General features: G+C 38.9%; 1 non-coding gene across 1 annotated transcript; it reads left to right on the forward strand.

The window, feature by feature from the left end:
- Window positions 1-14,670: 14,670 nt before the first annotated feature.
- Window positions 14,671-14,777, forward strand: LOC127108662 (small nucleolar RNA R71). The gene has a single exon (XR_007796186.1). It is a non-coding gene; the product is annotated as a small nucleolar RNA R71 (small nucleolar RNA).
- Window positions 14,778-18,436: the final 3,659 nt, after the last annotated feature.

Here is an 18,436-nt window from a genome sequence, read left to right on the forward strand (position 1 = left end):
CGTATTTTACGTAAGTATACGAACGCGTCAGAGTAATATAAAAGATTGTCAAATCCACAAAGACCAAATGTCAATCTATCGTTATCTATTGTTACAGTTTTTATCCAAGGTAATCGAAATAGTGTTTTTAGAGTGCACAATGAAAAATAAAGTAGTAAATTAAATACAATTAATAAAGACAGGTTCGAATGTAATTCACATAATCAATTAATAATCCAAGTACTTGCTAATAAAATTACTTATGGGCAGTGTTTCCTACTTTGAAAAGAACCAATTTAACGGGAACTGTCGCTTTCGCGTATTCAGAACCGAGTTGTACTCCCTAATCAAACCCTCTTATTGTCACTTATAAAAACGCACGTATTGCGTTAGAGTAGTAAACCTATTTTTAAGAAATATAGTGTCTTGACTAAGTTGAAAATTATTTTGACCTGGATTTCTTTAACCAAAAGAGGTTCTCACGAACCAGACTCTAAACTTATAAATGCGTCCGAAAATAGTTTTAAAATCACTTTTCTTTTTAAGTTAAAAACTCCTAATGAACTAAACAAAGCGCTTTCGCTTTATTTGAAATAGTTAAAAACAACTAAGTTTAAACAAACGTCGGACGGCTTTCGATCTTACCCAACGGGAATTAAGTGCGAGAAAACTTAAGTTGAAAGTCAAAATAGCCCTTAAGTGTTTCTACGAACAATTGTACGGATTATCGGTTCAATTACGATCCTTACATTCTAGCCTTTATAGGTTTAGCTAGACATGGTAAAGTAAAGATGCATTTTGATTTTTATCATAAAAATAGATAAATAAAAGACTTTAAATAAAAGGTAATAAGTGTGAATGCAGGAAAGTAAATAAAAGTAGTGCGAGTGCGGAAAATAAATAAAAGTAGTGCGGGTGCAGGAAAGTAAATAAAAGGAGTGCGGGGCAAGAAATAAAGATAAGTAGTGCGGTGCGAGAAATAAACAAAGTAAAGTGCGAGTGCGGGAAAGTAAACAAAATAAAGGCAGTGCGGGAGAGTTAACAAAATAAAGGTAGTGCGGGAAAGTATAGACAAAGGTAAAGTAATAAAACCTGCTCCAATCGGAGGGTCGAAAAAAGTGTGAAACATAAATAAAAACGGCGGTAGGATTAAACTTCCTTCCAAAGTGCTCCAAACTCGATTACATACTCGATTACACAGTGTGACAACACTCCGATGTGAAGCGATTACCACTTTTACACAATACTGATATATGCCTAGTTGTAACTAAGTTTGGATGCTTAAACAAGTGAAATCAAGGTTCTATTTATAGGCAAGAAAAGAACATGGAGATTACAAGGATGCCCTTAAGTTTGAAAATGGGCGGGAACCATTTTGTTCTTGTGGCGCCCGCCACAGGAGGAGATTTCAGCGCCTAAGTGTAGATCATGGGAAGCGTGGCAGTTGAGGAGAGGTTGACACTGGGACACGTCATGACTGGAACCATGGCGCCCGCCACAGTGGGAGCCACAAGTGTAAAATGCTGATTTTATGGCTTTTTAGCTCATTTTCGCTCATTTTCTTGATCGGGGCTCCGATTAGACTGAAAACCTGAAAACGAAGAAAAGCATAGTAATAACATAACAAAATAACAATAAAACAACTAAAATGCATAGAAATCGGAGTCGAAAATACGGTGAATTTCAGTGTCATCAAATTCTCCCACACTTAAACCCTTGCTTGTCCTCAAGCAAAACACTTAAAAGCTCAAAGAAGAAAAACCGATGTCGACGAGTGATTCGGGCTAAAAGGGCTTCTAAGTTCAAGTCGGGATGCAGTGATAGGTACTAACTGAGTGAACCAAGGGTATCGTGATGACACTTATCCGTAGACACAGACATAAACTCCATTCCTATATTAACCAACCCATATTATCCCACAATACCTTGGCCTACCTCTTCATCTCTTTTTGGGTCCTTTTCATTCAGGCGCAATCACATTAAGCCCGTTATCCGTACATGCTTCATAGTAGAGTGACCTGTTAGTGATTCTGATCCTAAACATGGGGTTTTTGGCACATAAATCTGCGTAAACCCTTTTATTTGACCCAAATGCAGTTGTGGGGGATCAGATCGTAATCCATCCTATCGAGTTCGACGCTACATACCTCTGAACCAACTAACAGCGGGTGAGTTTAATTCTTTTTCTTTTGCAGCAAATTTTTACACATTTTTACAACTTTTTGGTTTAAATGACCTTGTGAGGGCCACTTATTCCAGAGTTTGCCTTTTTCTTTATTTATTGCACTGGATCATTCACTGATGTTCATCGGTCCCCTACGTAGAGCATGCTTAGGCTGGAGCTGACTGCTAGAATAAACTACTGAGAACTATACTGAAATGATAATTAAGGCCATGGTATATGGGGTTTCGGGAGTGATTCCTATATTCAGAAGTCTATGGTGCTAAAACGATACTGATGTTTCAAAAAGTTCTCCCACGTCACCACATCCTAACTCAAACCTGTCTTAAAGCCTAAAAACTTTCAGAACCACACCGTTTTCTTTTGCAAAAAAAATTTTGGTAGGGCTAAAGGAATGGGGAGATGAGGATGTACTAAAGATGCACTATACTGGTGACTCGTCAGACACATGTATTTTCTAAAACACACTGACTAAAAACAAAATAAAACAAAGTAAACAACTAAAAAGCAATAAAAATAAACAATCTAACTAAAAAGAGTAAAGGGAAATAAAAAGCATAAAATCTCCTCACACACTTAAATCGAACATTGTCCCTAATGTTTCGAAATAAGATAAGGGGAGAGTAACCTATCACACTACTGCTGACCATTGGTCCCTTCGGCATCCTGAGGTGGACGACGGGATTTGCTGCGACGACGGTGTCTCTGGTCCATCCTGGCCGATAAGGCATCCTGAGCAGTCCTCACCTCTTGAAGGTTACCTAAAATGGAACCATGAGTGGCCTCTATCAGCGTAGAATGCTGACGATGGTAGTTCTACTGACGGGATTGCTCATTTGTGATTGCAAGCAGGGTCTGTGAAACAGTCGCATAGGATCGATCTGCCCTCCGCTGCGATTCTTGCATGAAGCTCATGTTGTCTTCCAGTTGTTGTTGAATGGTAGAGAGTAGGCCATCACGCCTTTGTTGTCTATCCATGTGGTCGCCCCACATCTCCTCAGTAATATAGAATCCAGGAGCAGAACCTGCAAAATGAGAAGATGGTGCGGTGTGTTATGGTGAAGGGTGATGGGGGGACACATGAGGTACGGGAGATTGCTCTCTCCGATCAAATTCTTCATCAGTGTCGTGTCCTTCCTCATCGGGAACATTAGGAGGAAGTGGAACTAAAACAGGTGGAGCATCTAAAACATAGGTCCAGTTCCTTTCATTACGTACATCAGTACGTCTAGTGCACGGTAAGGAAACAAATGGGATAACTACACCACGAATCATAAGCATATAACCTCCCTCTCTTCTCACTTGGCACAATTTCATATCTTTTAGAAATTTAAGGTTGATTGTGCGAGGAGCTAAGGGAACTAAGGTAGCTATCTCATTGTTCAGGTTAAAAGCCCGAGCAATAGACGTAATGAGTCCTCCAAAAACAATAGGTCCCACTTTATTAAGAGTTAAAGCCATATGAGCAATCATAAACGGGACTGAATTAATCCTCCTATTTGTGAGGCTTCCTTGTAAAAATAGAAGCTCCCGAGCATCAACCTTGTTTGGATTCTCTCGGCCAAAAATAGTACATGCCAACAGATATCTAAAAACTCTGATGGTCGGGTTATGGATGGTTGAGGCAAGAATTCCTTCAAAAGAATTTATTAAAGTACCTTCCCCATGAGGAATTCCTAACATACCTTCTAGTTCGTCGGTGCTAAACTCATACTCAACATCAAACATTCAAAATTAAACAGTACCAACTGTACTAGTAGTGTTAGGACTGACAATATAAATTAAAGAACTTAAACACTCGACTGTCAGTCGCTCAAAGGTAGGCTCTCTGTTTACAAAAATAGTGTGCAAGCCTAAAAACTCTAACAAATAAAAAATATTATGGTAAATACCCAAAGTATACAGACAATTATCATCCACGTACCTCGTCGGGAGAATTTCCCAATTTTGCAACCTTTCAATTATCTTTCTCTACATATCCCCAGGTTTCCCTTCGCGAAGAATATATCCGTCGAACTCCATTGTTTTGCTCTTTGAATGTGTTGAAGAAGATGAAGATGGGTTTATATATATAGGGTGGTAAAGGTGGGATTTTTATGGATATTGATGGATAAAAATTAAAATGGAAGTTGGAAAGGTATATTGTATGGTGGGAAGACGATAAATGTATGAGCTTTTATGGGGTTCAAGGGAGTTTTTGGAAGAGGAAAAAATGGGTTTTGGAAGTTTGAAGGGCCAAAAATGGTGAATTCATTGAATCTGCCCCGCATATAGCAGACGTCGTGGCGGGCGCCATAGGGTCTATGGCGGGCGCCACAAGAGCAACTTCAAGCTGGGCCGAAATTTGAAGATTTTGGTATGGGCTTCTCCATGCTTTTTTGGTCTGGGGGTCCGGATAGCATTTTCATTGTTTTTCCTAATAGAATAAGGCTTGCACAATTCATAAAAATAAAATTAAATATTAAACAAATAAATAATACTATTAGACTATAATATGAATATAAAGGAAATAAACACACATAATATATATATATATATATATATATATATATATATATATATAATATATATATATATATATATATATATATATATATATATATATATATATATATATATATATGGAAATATCAAAAGTGCTAGCATAGTTTGAAAATGTACCAAATGCGATAATATAAAATAAGTCTGGGAAATGCGAAAAATAATATAAGCATAAATAAGGTAAACGAGACGGTAAGCTCAAACAACAAGGGGCTCCTCTGCTTGACTAGATCCACGAAGTGCTGCTATCTCCTGACAAAGCTCTGCTATCTCTTGGTACAAAAAGTCAGCCTCAATAGCATGTGTAAGATCGGATACCCCAATCTGTAAAGTAAGGTCAGCCACCTCCTGCCTAAGCTTGGCAGTCTCTCTGCGACACTCGGCAATCTGCGTGCGGACATCTGGGGGATGCAAAGATAAATTATTAGAGAGCACAGTAATCTTGGATGAAAGTGGCGTAGAAGTATATTCAGCAACAGGAGGGGATCTAGGCTCCTCAACAGTCTCTCCATGACCTTCCAAAGCATAACTCCAGTTAGCTGGGTCATGAACACTGGTCATCATCGGGTCTGGCAGTGTAAAGTAGTGTATCATCTCGCTATCAATCAACAATCTGAACTGTCTGGGATCGAAAGAGACTCTCCTCATCAATCCTCTGTACAAGCAGAAATCAATATCCATAATAGTGTAGCCACAGAAAGTCCTGAGATGGAGCAGCTTGCTGGACAGCCCTAAGGTGGTGGAAATCTGTGTGACAATCCCTCTTATATGAATAATTCCCTCGGATGATCCGGCAACATTGTTAAGGCCACACAGCAGAAAATTCCCACATGCCACAAGGCATGACTGGGATGCACAGAATAACAAAAATATCTCCTCCTCACTCAACAGAGTCTCAGCATCTGGTCTTCCAAGAAAAGAGTGCGCCAGTATCATCTGGAAATACCTCATAACAGGGTTTTAGATAACCTGGGACAACTGAGTGGAAGGATTCTGACTCCCTCCACCAGAGATATCGCTCCAGAATTTCTCCACTTCTCTACTCAGAAAGTATCCCATCGGCGTCTCAGGGATATCGTCGGGGTTGTCTGAAAACCTAACAAGTCACTGAACTCCTTCTGGCTGAAAGAGTACTCAGTCCCGCATAACCTGAAAACAGCATGTCCACATGGTCCGGAGTAAGGATCATCAGCAAACGAACTAAGGAACTCCAAAGTCAAGTTCCTGTAGGTATTGTTCAAGTCATTAGCAAATTCATCCCATTGGAGTTGGTGGCACAGGAATCTGATGCTCGGCTCAATGCCTAGGGCGTCCATGCAATCCTGGTCCGGATAGCGTTTAGGGAAAAGGATCCTGAAAACACAAACATTGCAAATGATATTTAGTCCTGACGAGAATATGATTAAAAAAATAAAATAAAGTAAATAAATGCAGAAAAAGTAAAATAAGATAAGAAAATTGTGGGTTGCCTCCCAAGCAACGCTTGTTTAACGTCGTTAGCTTGACGATCGGAACTTATACATCTGTTGTAGGAATTGGTGGATCTATCAGAGTGTGGTTGGAGTAGTCTGTTAAAATGTTTCCTCCTTCATAGAGCTTCAGTCTTTGCCCAGTTATAATGAATGGACTACAGGTTTCGTTCTTGATTTCTACAGCTCCGGATCTCAGAATCTTAGATACTTTGAAAGGGCCAGTCCATCTTGAACGCAACTTCCCAGGGAAAAGTCGTAACCTAGAATTGAACAGGAGAACATGTTCGCCTATATTGAAATCTTTTTTCACAATTCTTTTGTCATGCCAAGCTTTGGTTCTCTCTTTGTATATCATGGCATTCTCGTAGGCTGATTGCCTGAGTTCTTCCAGTTTGTGGATGTCAAGGATACGTTTCGCCAGCGGTCAGGTTATCCAAATTCAAAGTTTTAATGGCCCAATAGGCCTTATGCTCTAATTCAAAAGGTAAATGACAGGATTTTCCATAGACTAGTTGGTAGGGAGTTGTTCCTATAGGGGTTTTGAAGGCGGTTCTGTAGGCCCATAATGCTTCTTGGAGCTTCTGAGACCAGTCTTTTCTAGATGTAGAAACAGTTTTTTCTAGAATTTGTTTTATCTCCCTATTGGATACTTCTACTTGGCCACTAGTCTGTGGGTGGTATGGTGTTGCTACTCTATGCCTAACTCCATATTTGCTTAAAAGTTTATCAAATATTCTCGATATGAAGTGCGATCCTCCATCGCTTATGACTAAACGGGGTGTTCCAAATTTGGGGAACATATAGTTTTTAAATAACTTGATCAACACTCTAGTGTCGTTTGTGGGTGTTGCTATAGCTTTAATCCACTTAGACACATAGTCCACAGCTACTAAGATATACTTGTTTCTTAAGGATGGTGGGAAAGGTCCCATGAAATCTATACCCCAATGTAATACCCCAAAATTTACCCTTCATTTTTCCTGGAAGCATGGGATTATGTTTCACATTGCATTGGCATCATTTTAGGTCATACTCATTGCATACTGCATTAGTGACATGGAAATCAGGTTTTGGTTGATCACTCCTTAACAGAAGGAGCCCACACAAAGCAAGATTGAGAATTGGACTTCATTCTCCAAGTATACAAGTCTCAAGGGTCTGAGGGGCTCCAGGTATCTTAATATGGTCCTCAGTTCATCAGTGGAGGATTCAGAGCTCTCAGAGTATGCATCTGGATTTAATCAGAAATTAGGGTTTCATGGCTACCTGCAATAGGCAATGTTTGGTTGAAAGTAGAGGAGCTCATCCATGTCATGATTAGAGAGGCATCTTGGCCTAGAAATATTCATAATTATCTCAGAAAGATCCATTGGCAAGCAGTGCAATCAGTTCCTGATCATTTTTGCCCTAAAACTAGGGTTTGGTATAAAATCAGTTTATTTCTGATTCTTTGGGTGAAACTCTTTTCCATGGCCCTCCATATGTCCACAAGGGTCTACATACAAAAAATCAGCTCTTTATTTGAGCCAGAAGTACTTCAATTGATCAATGGAATCGGGAATCAGGCAGTTTGGGAAAAGTCAACTGTGGGGCCAGAAAAGTCAACTCCTGACATTTTGAGAGTGGAATCTCAAAATCCATGCCTAGGGGATCCTACATGTGAAATTTGATCAAGGTTGGATCATGAATTCATCATTTAATCAGGAATTGGAGAAGTTACTTAATTTGGAAATGGTTGACTTTCCATTTAGGGCAAGTTTTCATGATTGTTGCCCTCACTTTAAGCCCATTTTCCATCAAGATAAAAGCTCCATTTGGTAGCTTGCTCATTAAGTTACATGGCCTCAAAGTCATCACTTTGAAATGAATTTCTTGCTTGCAAAACCATGCTGCACAAACCAGCCCACGTTTTTGTTACCTCATTTGGCCATGCATTGGATATTCACTCACTTAAGTTTGGCCTAAAATAACACAAACATCATGTGTCCATTCCTAATACACCTCACTTTTCATTTTTGTTCTTATGGATAACAATTATTTTTTAGCCCATTAAACATTTGTTTCACCATATTTAAGCTAAAAAAACCTAAACCTAAAAGGGAGGCATTGGAATTTCGTGGCAAGCAAGCAAGGCAAGGTCACATAGCAGACTTTATTTTCTCATCAAGTTCTTGAAGTGAGGAACAAAGGAAGCATCATATTCTTCCATTCTCTCCATAATCAAGAGGCAGTGGACCTAACTTCCACTAGGTAACTCTATCACTCCTTTTCCATGGCCATGTATTGATACATCTATATCATTACCAACTTTGTTTCATGCCATTGCCATGCTCATCATCATGCTTGCTTCCATGCTAATCATGCTATGCCTGTTTTTTGAAGCCCTCAACATGAGGCAATGTTCATGTTATGGATTTATGCTGTTATTCTATGTTCATATTTGTGCCCATATTGACATCTTATTGTCAATATTTCTCCATGATTAAGCCATCATTTTACTCAAACCAAGTTACCATGATAATCTACACATTTCATACATGAGATCTGGATTTTATTTCATGTCATTTGGTGCGTTATAGTGCTTGTATTCTTGAGTGGAAGTTTCAAAAAACTCACTGCATGGGCTGCGTTTCCTTGTGCATGGCATTAGGGTTTGTTCCATGGAGAAGATGACTACGTGTCATCTTATGAACCATTGGATCCAAGGCGCATCTTTTAATCCTGGTCGTGCATGCTTTTTTTGTCTTGTAGTGTTTTAATGAAAATTTGACTAATTGATGCAATGTTTACATGATTTTTTAAAATAAAACGTTCATTTAGTTGTCACGCTGGATTTAATTCATTTTGGACTGGGCCTTCCACTTTTCGCTTTTTACACCTCCACGTTTCAGGGCCCATTAGCACTAGTCCATTCCCATTTTCATTTTCTTTTTAATTCTTATTTTTTATTCTGTTTTGATTTTAATTATTTTAAAATATTTTCTTTGTCCATAAAAATATCCAAAAATATTTCCCATATTTCTTAATGTCTTATTTACATTTATTTAATTTTTATTTTCATATTTATTTAATGTTAATATTGTATTTTAATTGTTTATTCTAAATGGTCCATTTTAGCACACATTTAACTCTTGATTTTATTTTCATGACTTAGAATTATTTTTAGCTTTTGATTTTTGGGATGAAGGTTGACCACTGTCCCATGGTCAACCTGACCTTTTCTTGGAATTTTATTTCCCATTTTCAATTTATTTTGGATTTATTTTTGACCTAGTTTGGTTGGTTGACTTTTGGTTTGACCTTTATTTTGTTTCAATTAATTTATGCACCAATTTTCATTATTTTTGAAATCTTTTTGGGGGATGATGATGTCCTGACCCCACCTTACTTAGTTTAATTTCTCATAATTTTCTTGATTAATTTGCTATTTATTTGATGATTATTAAGTTAGTTCGATTTTTCAGTTGACTTCTTTATGATCGATGTTTGACTTAGGGATTGCTTATGGCAATTGAAGAGATCTTTTGATCCTCCCTTGTTCATCTCATATGCCATGTATTAGAGGCCTTTCATCTTGATTTTATTTGGTCCTTACCTCATTTCTTGATTTAATTATCTCAATGGCCTTTGTGTGCATCTTTTCATCTGTCTGATTCATCTGTGATCTTTTACACTTGTTTCTTTCATCCATGCCTAATATTGCTTGATTGTTTAACATATTCATACTCTCATGCTTTGTTTAATGCTCCATTATCTCATTCTTTAATTCTTGGATTCAATTATACACCTGTTTGCTTATCTTATTGATTGATAACTGTTGCCTATTTGTTTGACTGCTAGGACGTTGAACACATTGCCCACTCTCCTTTGACACAGCTGGTGTCCTCTTTTGTAAGTCCATGTTCAGATGGAAATCCATAACCCCTAGTTAGGAGAACTACGACAAATCTGATTCTCACGTTCATATGAGATACGTAGGCACGAGATGCGATGTTTTGTCGAGTTTTTTTTACTGACGACTAACAGCTAATCCTTGCGTGTTTTCGCCCTTGCTGCGATTCTTTTTACTCGCCCTCGTTGCGATCGAGACCTTCCATTTCTCTTGCCCTAGTTGCAATCGAGACTCTTGTTCCCGTAGTTAGCTGAACTACATTTTGCTCTGATTCTCATTCCAGATGAGATACGTAGGCATAGGACGTGACGTCTTAGCGAGCACACTTCTCTTTCACCCATAGGTAGCCGAGCTACGAAGACTCTGATTCTCATACTCAGATGAGATACGTAGGCAGTGGATGCGACATCCTTGCGAGTTATTTTCTTTTAACCTTCTTTTAGTAGATAGTACTTTAGATATACCTACACCCTTTAGACAAGAACAACAAGAGTGGATCCCGTAGAGTACTACGGATGCGTAGGGGTGCTAATACCTTCCCTTCGCATAATCGACTCCCAAACCCAAGATTTGGTTACGAGACCTTGTCTTTTCCTTCTCTTCAGGTTTTCTTCGATCGTTTCCTTTCCCTCCTTTGGGATAAATAGCGAACGGTGGCGACTCTTCTGTTTCTTTTTCTTTCGCCGGTTGTTTTTCGCATGGTTGCGACAGCCAAACGTCGAAGAGTTCTACTTCTTGAATGTTTCTTAGAGGCATTTCGTCACGTCTTGAAATATTTACTGTGCGTTGGCATCTATCACATTTGACAATGCAAGCATGGACATCGCGCCACATGGTAGGCTAGAATAGGCCAGCTTGAAGAATCTTGGAGTATGTCTTAGAGGTGCACGCATGTCCACCATAGGATGCAGAGTGACAATGCTCAATTATACTTTTTACCTCCTCTTTTGGAACGCAACAGCGAAAAATGCCGTCTTTACCCCTTTTGAAAAGGAGCGGTTTGTCCCAATAAAAGTTTCTCACATCGTTAAAGAACTTCTTCTTCTAGTGGTAGTCAAGATCAGGGGGTATGATATCAGCAGCTAGATAATTAACAAAGTCTGCATACCATGGCACATTACTTACAGCTAAGGATTTTTGGAAGTGCTCATGAGGGCCTAGGCTATCGTCTTCAATGGCTTCTAGTTTAGCTATCAGTCTATCATAGGCAAAATCATCATTTATGGGTACGAAGTCTGGTTTCAGGTGTTCTAGCCTAGAAAGGTGATCAGCTACTACATTTTCAGTGCCTTTTTTATCTCGGATATCTAAATCAAACTCTTGTAGTAACAGAATCCATCGGAGTAACCAGGGCTTGGCATCTTTTTTACTTAATAGGTAACGAATGGCAGCATGGTCGGTGTAAACTATAATTTTGGATCCTACTAGATAAGATCTGAATTTGTCTATAGCAAAAACTACAGCTAGGAGTTCCTTTTCAGTTGTTGCGTAGTTAAGTTGGGCGGTGCCTAGGGTTCTACTGGCATAATAAATCACATGTAATTTTTTATCTTTCTTTTGTCCTTGAATGGCTCCAACGGCATAATCACTAGCGTCACACATTATCTTAAAAGGTTCTGACCAATCAGGGGGTTGCATAATAGGTGCTGAAATCAACGCTTGCTTTAAGAGATTAAATGCTTCATTACATTTTTCATCGAAAATGAATTCAGCATCTTTCATTAAAAGGCCAGTTAAAGGTTTAGTTATTTTAGAGAAGTCTTTGATAAAACGTTGGTAGAATCTAGCATGTCCAAGGAAACTTCGGACTTCTCTAATAGTTTTGGGTGGCTTTAGATTCTCTATAACTTCTATTTTAGCTCTATCTACCTCAATACCTTTTTCGGAAACTATATGTCCTAAAACAATCCCTTCGGTGACCATGAAATGATACTTTTCCTAGTTTAGCACAAGGTTCACCTCCACGCATCTCTGCAGAATTTTCTCAAGGTTAGCAAGACAATTTTGGAAATCAAATCCGCAAACCGAGAAATTATCCATAAATACTTCCATGATACTATCTAGGTAATCTGCAAAGATTGACATCATGCAGCGTTGGAAAGTAGTTGGGGCATTACAGAGTCCGAATGCATTCGTCCGTAGGCAAAAGTTCCATAAGGGCATGTAAAGGTAGTTTTCTCTTGATCTTCGGGGTGGATAGGTATTTGGAAGAATCCAGAGTATCCATCTAGATAGCAGAAGTAGGAGTGTGTGGCTAGACACTCCAACATCTGGTCTATAAATGGGAAAGGGAAATGATCCTTCTTGGTTGCTTTATTTAACTTTCTGTAGTCTATGCACATCCGATATTCTCCTTCTATCTGTTTTTCTATATGCTCGCCTTTATCGTTTTGCACTACTGTGATGCCTCCCTTTTTAGGTACTACATGCACAGGGCTCACCCACTTACTATCCGAGATCTGATAGATTATACCTGCCTCAAGTAACTTAATAACTTCTCTTTTAACAACGTCACTCATTATAGGGTTTATTCTTCTCTGATGTTCTCTGGAGGGCTTTGAATCTTCTTCGAGCAAAATCCGATGCATGCATACGGATGGGCTTCAGATCAGATATATTATATCCTAAGGCTGAGGAATATCTTCGTAAAACATCTAAGAGTTGGTTTGTTTCCCCTTGGCTCAAGGTAGCACTGACTATAACTGGATGATTCATCTCTTCATCAAGAAACTCATATCTCAGGTTCTTAGGCAGTTCCTTAAGTTCTAAGGTTGGTTTCTTAGGGCATGGCATAGGATCTGGGGTAAGGGATAAACATTCGTAAAGGTTATCATCGATGTAGGGCTTCCTAAAGTTATCATCTTCCAGTATGAGAGTTGATGGAAACTTAATTGTTTTTATGATTTCTTCTTGTTCTATTTCCCTAATGCATTCATCAATGATATCTATGGCATAACATGCGTCTCCCATTACAGCTGCCATAAGAAATTTTGAAAGTATAAATTCTATCTTCTCGTCACCTACCTCAAAGGTCAACTTTCCTCTCTTGACATCTATTTTGGCTCCTGCAGTTGATAAGAATGGTCTACCTAGAAGGATTGGTATATCATCATCCTCTTTAATGTCCATGATAACAAAATCAGTAGGGATAAATAACTGACCTATCCTAACAGGGACATCTTCTAATATGCCTATCGGATACTTAACAGATCTATTGGCTAATTAAAGTACATCTTAGTAGGTTGTAATTCTCCTAAGTTTAACCTCTCACAAACTGCTAAAGGCATTAAGCTCACACTAGTTCCTAAGTCTAGAAAAGCTTTTTCGATGACATGACTTCCCAAAACACAAGGAATGGAGAAATTTCCAAGATCTTTATCTTTTTTGGCTAACTTATTCTCGGAAATAGAATTGCATTCCAAGGGATTTGGATCGTCGAGTCTACGTTTGTTGGTAAGGATGTCTTTCAGAAACTTTGCATAAGAAGGTATTTGGGTGATGGCTTCTGTGAAAGGGATTTCTACATGAAGTTTTTCTATAACCTTAATGAATTTTTAATACTGGTTATTGATCTGGGTCTGTTTTAGTCTTTGCGGATATGGTATCGGTGGTTTATACGGCGGGGGTGGTACATAAGTTTTGTCTTTAGGTTCTTCTCCTTTTTCTTGACCTTCCTGTTTTTCAAATTCCTCTGGTTCCTTCACTTCGTCCGTGGGTTCGGCATACTCCTTAGAAGTTTTGGGTTCACTCAATCTTGAGTTAAATGGCTCATCATAAGCGGTCCCACTTTGTAGGGTAATGACATTGGCTTGTCCTCTTGGATTCTGTTGAGGTTGTCCAGGGAACTGTCCTCCAGGTGTAGTCTGGGGGCTTGGTTTAAGGCTACCTGAGAGATCTGGGTTTCAAGCATCTTAGTGTGAGTAACTATTTGGTCAAACTTGGTTCCTAACTGGGTAATCAGTTCGTTAACGTGAATGTTCTGGTTCATGAACTCTTTGTTTTATTGGGTTTGAGCAGTGATAAAATTTTCCACAATTTTCTCAAGGCTCGGCTTTGGTGGCACAGGTTGCATAGGTTGATTTGGTCTTGGGGCTTGGTAACCTGGTTGTCTCGGAGGTGCAGTATTTTGGATAGGGTTATTGTTCTTATAGGAGAAGTTCGGGTGATTCCTCCATCCAGAGTTGTAGGTATTCGAATATGGGTTCCCTTGGGCATAGTTCACTTGATCATAGTTGGTTTCGTTTAAGAGACTGCATTTTGCAGATTGGTGTCCTTTGGTTCCACATATCTCACAATCCGACGAAACTAAAGTTGCAGTATTCGGGTTTATACACATATGCTCAACCTTGAGGGATAACGCGGCCATTTTAGCTTGCATCATGTCTATAGAGATTAACTCATGTACTCCTCATTGGGTTTCCTTCTTTTCAAATGTCGATCGTTCAACTCCCCATGATTGATGGTTTTGAGCCATATCTTCGATGAGGGCACTAGCTTCAGGGTAAGGTTTGTTCATCAGTGTGCCGCCTGCGGTAGCGTCGATGGTCATCTTAGTGTTATAGGGAAGTCCATTATAGAAGGTATGAATGATTAACCAATTTTCTAAACCATGATGTGGGCATGCTCTCAACAGCTCTTTATATCTCTCCCAAGCTTCGAACAACGATTCTCCTTGATTTTGGGTAAATCTGGTTATTTGGTTTCGAAGAACAGCGGTCTTACTTGGGGGAAAGTATCTAGCAAGGAATACTTTTATAAGGTTTTCCCAAGTTGTTATGGAATTGGGTGGAAGGGATTCTAACCATGATAGGGCTTTATCTCTGAGGGAGAAAGGGAATAATGTTAAACGGATTGCCTCAGGAAAAACTCCATTAGTTTTAAAAGTGTCTGCTAATTGGAGAAAGATTTTTAAATGTTGGGTTGGGTTCTCAGTAGCAAGACCTGCGAATTATCTCTGTTGCACTAGTTGCAACAAGGAGGGTTTAAGTTCGAAATTATTAGCTGGGATGGTTGGGTTTACAATACTAGAACTAGGTTCTTCGTTGGATGGTTGGGTTTACTATACTAGAACTAGGTTCTTCGTTGGATGGTTGGGCTAAATCCTTAAGAGGTATTTGATTTTGATCTTCGGCCATAGCTCTCCTAATTCTATGGAAAAATAAGCGTGCGCGAGCATAACGTTCAGGTTCCGCCAGAGGATCTACTAAGCTTCCGATGCTACGAGTCCTTCACATTGACCGGCAGGTAACAACCTAAGTCTAAACGATATAACAATAGGGTACGAAATTTGACGAAATTGGTCCCCGGCTGTAATACCCCAAAATTTACCCTTCATTTTTCCTCGAAACATGGGATTATGTTTTACACTTCATTAGCATCATATTAGGTCATACTCATTGCATACTATATTAGTGACATGGAGATCAAGTTTTGATCGATCACTCCTTAACAGAAGGAGCCCACACAAAGCAAGATTTAGAATCAGACTTCATTTTCTAAGTATACAAGTCCCAAGGGTCTCAGGGGGGTCCAAGTATCTTATTATGGTCCTCAGTTCATCAGTGAAGGATTCAAAGCTATTAGAGTGTTCATCTGGATTTAATCAGAAATTAGGGTTTCATGGCTACCTGCAACATGCAATGTTTGGTTGGAAGTAGAGGAGCTCATCCATGTCATGATTAGACAGGCATCTTGGCCTAGGAAGATTCACAATTATCTCAGAAAGATCCATTGGCAATCAGTGCAATCAGTTCCTAATCATTTTGCCCTAAAACTAGGGTTTGGTATAAAATCAGTTTATTTCTGATTCTTTGGGTGAAACTCTTTTCCATGGCCCTCCATATGTCCACAAGGGTCTACATATAAAAAATCAGCTCTTTATTTGAGCTAGAAGTGCTTCAATTGATCAATGGAATCGGGAATCAGACAGTTTGGGAAAAGTCAACGGTGGGGTCAGAAAAGTCAACTCCTGGCATTTTTAGAGTGGAATCTCAAAATCCATGCCTAGGGGATCCTACATGTGAAATTTGATCAAGGTTGGATCATGGATTCATCATTTAATCAGGAATTGGAAAAGTTACTTAATTTGGAAATGGTTGACTTTCCATTTAGGGCAAGTTTTCATGATCGTTGCACTCACTTTAAGCCCATTTTGCATCACGATAAAAGCTCCATTTGAAAATTTCTCCAAAATCTTCAAAATTTGTCAAGACTTCTTGGCCAGTTTTCTTGCACTTCAAGGCATTATTTGAAAATACTTTCTTCACAACAATTGTACCTTGCCATGTCCTCTTTCACATCCTTTTGGAATCATCTCATTTGGATCCATGGTTTGAGAGATACATTCATTTAAACTGGGCACCATGACTTGATTTTTTAGGCAGATTTTGGGCCTGGCTAGCCCAATCAGATTTTCTAAGCATGCTGCACAAACCAGTCACGTTTTTTTACCTCTGAAATTCTGGCGTAGTCAGTATTCAGATGTTCTACTCCAAGTCATGACATCTGATCTAACATTGTACCTATTACAGCAAGACAGTTATTACACTCTGTACTAATGTGCACCTTTTCACAGTGTCACGACCTCTCCTTTTATGTCATCCTAGAAAGGAGGGACACCTAGTTATGTGCACCTTATCATTCACTTCTGTTGTTTTCCTACACAGATATCAGCAAGATGTCTCAATCCTGTTTTGGACATTATCTGTTACATTGTTCCAGTTTGTTGGTCATGTACTTGTATTTCCTAAATTAAAGGTTGTAACAAGTTAAACTAATCTCCACTTATTAAGGAGCTAACAAATAGATTATTTGCCAGGTTCATTAATTGTAGCTTAGTTGTTAGTTTCCTAGATTTTAGATCAGCTGGTGGATTCCTGAAGAATAGCTTGAGAAAAATCCTGAAACAGAAAAACTAACCATCCAACAATTTAGCATATGCAGTCAGGAGTGAATGTCACAACATTCCGTTTGACATCCAAGTCCAGAACCATATGCTAAGTCTGCTTGGTTCCTGAAAGCAGACTGTGCTAAATTTGCTGTACTGTAAAAGACCAACCAGTCTCTACTTCAGTATCAGCTTACTGGAGGAACTGTCAAGACATCCAGTTTGACAGTTTCACAATGATCTTTTGGCCAGGTCTGTTATGCTTTTGAACTCCAGACTTCACTACATACTGAACTGAAATCATCAGCTTATTAAACAGTATGTGCTGTTGTTGATGAATGTCAAAACATTCTGATTGACATTCCAACAGAAGGCTATGTATCAGGTCTGCTATTATCTTGATGAACAGACTGGAATACATGCTTAATTATGGCAGACATGATTATATCATACAGAAGGAAAACAAACACAGGAAATGGTTAACCCAGTTCAGTCCAACATGACCTACATCTGGGGGCTACCAAGCCAGGAAGAAGATCCACTATTAGTAGTATCAATTCAGAGTTAAACTCACCCGTTTACAACTCATCACTTAATCCCTACCCAATGCAATCTATACCTAGGAACTCCTAGATAGAAACCTCCAGTTTCCATTCCTATCACTACAAATACAATGTAATGTTACCACACCTTGAACTTGCTTCACAGCTTCATTCAAGAACAAAATCACTCTTGCCTACAGGCTTCGAGTTACAAATACTCTCAGGTTTTACCACTGAGAAACACATGGTAACCTTCCCACAGATTGGGAGGTTTACCTTACACACACCCCTAAAAATTCATTCTAAGAGGCTTACAAATACTAGATTACAATCAGCTATTTATAACCTAATCACCCAACTGGATTTGGGCCTTCAGAAAATTGCAGCAGACTTGTTCTTGCTGTTGCAACTTCAGCAGAAAAATTCTGCTACAAACAAGGTCTTCAAGTTCCTAAATTCTCTCCATATATATCTCCATATTTAAAGCCTATATATATTCTGATTTAGTCTTCAAGACCTCCACAAGGGAGTTAGGATATTCACCAGATATCCTTGCTGATCCCATGACATATGCTGATTTAATTAATTCAGTTTCCTACACATGTGCGATGTCACAGACCTGATGTCGTGACATCGTACATGACATGTTGGTCCAGATGTTGAATTTCTTCAACCCAACATATTAAAACAACAGAGATGATTACATTATTTGTTTTCTAAAATTAATGCCAATCCTAAGGAATCAACAATCTCCCCCTTTGGCAAATTTTAGCTAAAACAAATAAACAATACACTGGACAAAACATCCCAATTTGGGAATGCTCTTCATCTCCGTCATTGGCTCCACCACCACAAACACCAAAGTTGGTGTACATGGGGAAGAAGAGGGACAATACTCAGTTGTACCAGAACCCTTCCCCTCAACCGGAGAGCTTCCAGAAG

Source organism: Lathyrus oleraceus, chromosome 7, assembly GCF_024323335.1.
Source record: "Lathyrus oleraceus cultivar Zhongwan6 chromosome 7, CAAS_Psat_ZW6_1.0, whole genome shotgun sequence".
Lineage (NCBI taxonomy): Eukaryota > Viridiplantae > Streptophyta > Magnoliopsida > Fabales > Fabaceae > Lathyrus > Lathyrus oleraceus.